This window comes from Rhinolophus ferrumequinum, chromosome 4 (genome assembly GCF_004115265.2).
Source record: "Rhinolophus ferrumequinum isolate MPI-CBG mRhiFer1 chromosome 4, mRhiFer1_v1.p, whole genome shotgun sequence".
Taxonomy (NCBI): Eukaryota; Metazoa; Chordata; class Mammalia; order Chiroptera; family Rhinolophidae; genus Rhinolophus; species Rhinolophus ferrumequinum.
In genome coordinates, this window is record NC_046287.1 from 68,421,588 (window position 1) to 68,428,322 (window position 6,735).

At 39.7% G+C, this 6,735-nt stretch overlaps 1 pseudogene; it reads right to left on the minus strand.

Moving 5' to 3' along the window:
* Nucleotides 1-1,545: 1,545 nt before the first annotated feature.
* Nucleotides 1,546-2,126, minus strand: LOC117021765 (securin-like; annotated as a pseudogene).
* Between the last annotated feature and the right edge of the window lie 4,609 nt (nucleotides 2,127-6,735).

Here is a 6,735-nt window from a genome sequence, read left to right on the forward strand (position 1 = left end):
GAGCATTACTCCTAGTGCAGCAGGAGAAACTGAGGTTCAGAGAAGTTGCGCCTCGACAAAAACTACACAGCAGGTTTGTAATAAAATCACAAATCACCTGTGGCTTACTTGCCCCCATTTATTCTTTCATCGCCACACAATTCAGGAAATAGCTAAGTGAGGACAAAGATTTCTAACGGAAGTTTAGGCAAAGATATTGTTTTCCTAACCATCGTCCAAATCCAATTGCCAGTATTATGTGTGTACAACCAGATTTTACCCACACAAGATGGGAAAGTCCTGATTGGACACCTCTGTCTGATAAGGATGGTGTCTAAACAATTCTGCCTGGGCTTCAAGACCACTCCTAGCATGGCCTTAGTCCACCTTCCCATGTTCCTCTCCTGTCACAGCCCTTCATGGGTCCCAGATTTCAACTGAAATCCGCGGTACATCATTTTCCTGACAGGGGGATTTCACCATGGCTCTGCTGGAGCTGCTGCCTCCATGCTCCCTGGCAGTTTCTTGCTCATCTTTCAATGCCCAGCCCAAATGTCAATCCTTCCTGGGTGAAGCCTTCTCCTCTTTCCAGACATATTTATTGTTCTTGGCCTTGACTGAACTACCACAACACTGATGTTTATCACCATGTTACATAATGTAACCATGTGATTTATAGCTCCAGGACATGTGTGTGTGGGAGGTCCTCCTCTCCCGGCAACTCCAACATAACCAAGAGTGGGACAAATCTTCCCAAAGCTGGGCAAGGTTTGCTTCTCAATGCCTTGGACACCCAGAGTCTGAACCTCAACAAAAATGTGTGATGGTTCTAAGATTTCTTTTTGTTCTATTCAGGAGCAAAAGCAAGTAAGAAATGAATATTTTAAGTAGACTGACATGCCACAATCATTATTTATGCTTTTCTCCCACTGTTATAATGGGAATCCATGTTTTTTCCCCCTCATCTTTGGAAGCTGAATGCCTGCAGCAGGGCACATTAGTATATGCCTGGTAGCTGCTCTGACACTGAGTCAGTCACTTACTGAACGATCATTACTGCGACCAGTAATGTGCTTAGTGCTCAGGAGACACACCTGCCTTTTCGTTGTTCATGTCACTTTAAGGGCCCACCCCACTTTCTGCCTGTCTAAGCTCCACGGTGCTTAGACAGACCCCTCTCCCTTCCTGAAGCCTTCCGGCCACACGTAGGCTCTCTAACACACAGTCTCCTCTGTTCTACTCTAGTGGGTTTGTGTTTGCATGTCTTATCTCCTCTATAAGACTCTAAGTTCCTGCACAAGGGGGTTCTCATCTTCTTTTAAACTCTTCAGAGTACCTGGTAGATTGCTAGGTACACAACAGGCACTTAATCAATAATTCATTCTTTGGCACAGACGTACTTCACGTTCCCACAGATAAAAATAGGATCCTCTAATCTTGCTACTCAAATGTGGTCTGCACCAGCAGTAGTAGCATCTTTTAGAAAAAAAGAAAGAAAGAAAGAATTGCTTAATAACACAAACTATGAATACACACACACACACACACTGTAAAATGTTAAGAAATTTAAATATTTATGTTATAGCAAAGAAGTGGCAATTCAACATCCAGGGTGGACAGCGACTGATTAGATTCCCACAGTGGAGAGGACATCTTCAGAGGTGAAGGGGGTCTCAGGGGTAACAGCATTTCAAGTCCCCTCTTCTTATCAAGGAGCATGAAAGGCAATCTATCCAAGGGGAGGTGTGTAGTCTGGTGTACTTCAGGCAGGTCAACATTCTCAAAATCTAGAGGACTGAAGGGAATGAATTTTTCTCTTTCTGGATAGGTGCCATCCAAGGCAGAAACAGAACATTGGGCTTTAATAGTCTTCTCGGTCATCTTTTTGGCCGAGAAGTTTGATTTTGCTTATGGAGTCCAGTAGCCTTTACTAGCTAATGTTGACAGTTTCCAAAGCCTTTATGGCAGTCTTACGTAAGCTTAGCTGGTAGAGTGGCAAATGTTTTGCCAACATACAGTACTGAAACCTGTGATCTCCCACCTATAGCTTTTACTGAAGGCCTAGATCCCAGCTTCAGACCATCTTCATTTGCCACATGGGTGCCTGGTTCTCCATCTTCCTTATCAACAAAGTTCAGAGTAGTCATTCTGCGTTATGTTGGGATCCACAGCCAAATTCCTCCAAAATTGGCCTGAGCATTTTCTTAGAGCTTGGTAGAAATGCAAAAATGCAGGCATCTACTGACTCAGAATGCATTTTAACAAGTTCCCCAGAAGATTTGCATGCACGAGAAGCACTGCCCTAAATGACACTCATTGCCAAATTCTGGATCTTTTCTTCCTCACCTGGTCCACTGTAGTGCTTCCCTCACACCTGGCTCTTCCCACATCTCTCCTACCCGCTTTGCTTCCCCTCCCTACTGCATCACTTTAACCATTTTCTTTCCAGTATCCTCTGTTCTCTCACTCGTCTAATCTATTTCTGTCTACAAAATACCAAAAATTTACTTTCTCCTTCCTTTTCTTGTTGTTCTTTGGGCCCCTGGCTCCTACCAAGCAATGGATAGGGCTTCCTGTTTTGTTGAATCCATACATGTCTTCCTCATCAAACTGTGATGTGAGAGGTATTCAGCAAGAAATCTGAACTCAATCTTCTCTTGGGTGAGTTGTAACTCTTTTTGCCTTTTCTGTTTATCAACTCACTCCTAACTGAATGTTGAGTGGCAGTGAAATCTGTGGTTTCCATTTATAGATTTGACTGCTAAACAGAATTTGAGAACTGAGCAGTCTTCAGTAGTTAAGCCTAAACCTTTAACTCAAAGAAAGAAATGCCTCATGTTAGGACAATCAAATACAGAAAATTATACTTAGAAGGAAGGCCAGGGTTGGCTTTACACAATAATTCTTCTGAGTGAAAAAAAAAAAAAAAAGACTTCAAAAGTTCTTTAAACTAGTAATCTTTAAAGTGCCTTAAAATTACATTTATTCAAATCTTGATAAGAGCACAAGTATCTTAAAATTTAGGGGAGACATCTTCAGTTTGAGTTGCTGTATTTCATGCGAAATCCAGGAAAAAGGTTTGGAGACTCAATGACATAGAAAATTACCTCAATTCCCCATCCCCATACGAGTATTTTGTAGCAGGAACTAAGCAGTTAAGTACTGCTACTGAAGAGCATATGACTTTTTGACTCACATTTCCTACCTGAGGATTGATTTACAATGATAATTTTCTTCAGACATTTTAAAAAGCAATTATTCATAAAGAAAAGAGATATATTGGACAGAGTCTTCCTTAATGCCAAGGGCTGACAATAATTGAGTGGTTTGATTGCTATTCATTTTTCTTAAATCTCTGATTGCTTGCACAATAACTTCCTTTCTCAATCAATTAGTCTAACAATTCATATCAATATTTTATTTTTAATAGTTGACTACTCATTTCATTAAAAATGTAAGTGCATTAGCTCTATGTAAAATGATACCATCAGGATAGGCTTCTTTAAATATTCATAACATGAAAATTAATAAATCTGAGTGTTTGCATTTTAAAAAGTCAGGCTACTGCCAGATGTATTTGGTCCTAGATGAAATTCACTAAATTAAAAACCTTAAGCATCATCTTTTTATTGATTCTTCTTTATAATAAAACAATGGAACAGAAACGCTATGAGAACAGTATTACTATCGAATATTCATTGCTTCTCTCAACTTCATCCATTTATAACTAACTTTCATTTCCTTCTGTCTTTCATGCTATCCTCCACTCTTATCACCTGGATTCTGATCTCTAAATCAGCCTGTCTGAAATCAAAGAAGTTAAATGCTGCGTGTGCATAATATTTATTTCCTTTTTATTCAGTCTCTTCCTTCTCCCCCCTCCCCAAATAAAGTTGATGTATCATAATAGTGTACAGCAAGAGCTTTAGGGAAAATTGTTTCTGCTGGGCTTCTTCCCAATGGAAGGAAGAGGCATACATTTCATGGGGATAAAGGCTGCTTGTTGTATATTGGTTCATGAGCATATATAACTTTAGAATCAGCAAACTTGACAAATTTATACATTGGTTAGAAGATGGAAGAATCCAGCTAGAGCAGGGCATCTCTGATCAGCTACCAAAGGCTTGAGAATGCCATTTGCATCATTCACAAAAATTAGCTTGAATCGGATTAAAGACTTAAATGTAAGACCTGAAAGAAAGACCTTCTAAAACTCCTAGAAGAAAATATAAGGAAAAAGCTCTTTGACACTGGTCTTGGCAAAGATTTTTTTGAATATGATACAAAAAGTATAGGCAACTAAGCAAAAATAGACAAGTGGGACTACATGAAACTAAAAAGCTTCTGCACAGCAAAGGAAGCAATCAACAAAATGAAAAGACAACCTGTGGAATGGGAGAAAATATTTGCTAACCATATATCTGATAACGGGTTAATATCTAAAATATGTAAGGAACTCAACTCAAATAGCAAAATAAAAATTCCAAATAATCTCATTAAAAAATGAGCAAAGGACCCGAGTATACATTTTCCCAAAGAAGATACTCAAATGGCCAAAACAGGTGCATAAAAAGGTACTCAACATCACTAACAACCAGGGAAATTCAAATCAAAACCACAGCGAGATATCACCTCACACCTATCCAGATGGCTATTGTCAAACGGGCAAGAGATTATAAATGTCGGCGAGGATGTGGAGGAAAGGAGTCCTTATACACTGTTGACGTGAATATAAAATGTTACTGTCATGGAAAACAGTATGGAGGTTCCTCAAAAAATGAAAAATAGAACTTCCATATAATCCATCAATCCAACTCTGGGTATATATCCAAAGGAAGTGAAATCACTATCTTAAAGAGATATCTGCACTCTCATGAACATTGCAGCATTATTCACATTAACCAAGACATAGAAGCAACCTAACTATCCATCTATGGATGAATGGATAAAGAAAATGTGATGTATATATATATATACCCAATGAACTATTTATTTCAGTCTTAAAGAAAAGAAGAAAATCCCATCATTTGTGACAACATGGATGAAACTGGAGGGCATTACACTAAGTCAAATAAGCCGGACAGAGAAAGACATGACATCACTTATATGTGGACTCTAAATAAAAAAGAAAAAAATTCTCTCCCAGTTCTAAAATTATGTATAAAAAAGAGTCTTTTTTGAAAGAGAAAACCCAGTCTAGACTGGCAAATAGGTGATATAAAAATGACCCTATCCTTCCCTTAGGGACTCAGATCATACTCTTTCATTTGGAGCCTGTATAGAGCCTCAGAATCCTTCTCTGCCCCATCCTTTCGTCAACCTCTACCAAATACTCACAATCCGCTCATGAGTTGAAATTTACTGGCCATCTCTGAAGGCAGATGACTGCCAGAGGAGAAAACATTCATCTCCACTTGGGCAGGGCCGGGCAGGGCCGGGCAGAGCACAGCAGTAATAATTGCCAGGTGCCGGAGGCCCCCACAAGGCATCGGACGTTGGAGGTCAATACTGGGGTTTGCGGCTGAGAGGAAAAGCCATAAGAACAGCAAAGACAAGATCACCGAGTTCCTTTGAAATGGAACTGAAGTCAAGCACACAGACACTTCTGTGTTTCGTTCTCAAGATGTGGAGCTGTGCTTGTGATTCTGGTCGTCTTTTATAAATTAAATTCTTCTTCTGGGCCAACTAAGGAAAGAAAACACTCAAATCCATACACTGTGTTTATTTGATTTTACTTAAAACTTGTAAAATTCAGTTGTCCTATTGTAAATGAGGCACATGTGGAGTTCATATATACAGTAAGGAGACAAACGGTGCATAGTCTCTCCCTGCATATGTGCACACAGGCTACGAATGTATAACATATGCAAAGAATCGAATGTTTAGAGATAGTGTGCATATTATATACAGCTGGAAACGTCCTGGAGTCATCTACTTCAGAGTGTCTCAAAATGTGGTCGACACACCATCTGCATCAAAACCTCCTGGGGTGTCTGTTCCAATTCAGAATGAGGGCCCTACTCCAGACCTCCTCAATCTGTCTTCTCCACACCTCTCCCAAGCCTGATTCTGGCTCAGGGATGTATTCCTGGCTGGCAGGAAGCCTCCTGAAGCAACCAAAATATGCTGTGACTCTGTGGACCTAACTATGTGCTTCTGGGCATGACTATATTTCACAGGCAAATGTAAATGCATTTTAGACTTATCAATGGTTTTAATATTCTCTTTATCCCTCCCTGCCTCTGCCAGCTAATTGTGGCTTTAATAAGATCGTGCTGCTTTTCTTCATCTGTGCTTTGTCAGGGTTTGTGGCACATCATGTTTAGCTAGGGTGAAGCTTCTGGAATCACCCCATTGTTACATCTGAACTGGCTTCTTCCCCCTAAGTCATTATATGCTCTTTGCAGTTTTCTGGCTGTACCCTTGACACAATTAAAGGGTCCTGATTTTCTGAAATCCAACAATTAAATGGGTGAGAATGAGCTATAGTAAAAACGAACAAGAGCAATGCTGCATATTTATATTCTTCTCCTTTCACCTGGAGACTGCCTACAAATTTAAGCTAATATAATTAAGCAGGAACACAGCGGATCTCTTCATCATCACAGAAAAGCAAGCCCCTTGGAGGGGTAAAATTATGGCACCTGTTTAGTTGCATTAAAATCACTACCTAAAAGGTATAGATAGTAATTGAGTAATATCCCATAATTGACAGAAACTGAAGGGAGAATTTCAAAAGTTAAATGTACAAAAGTC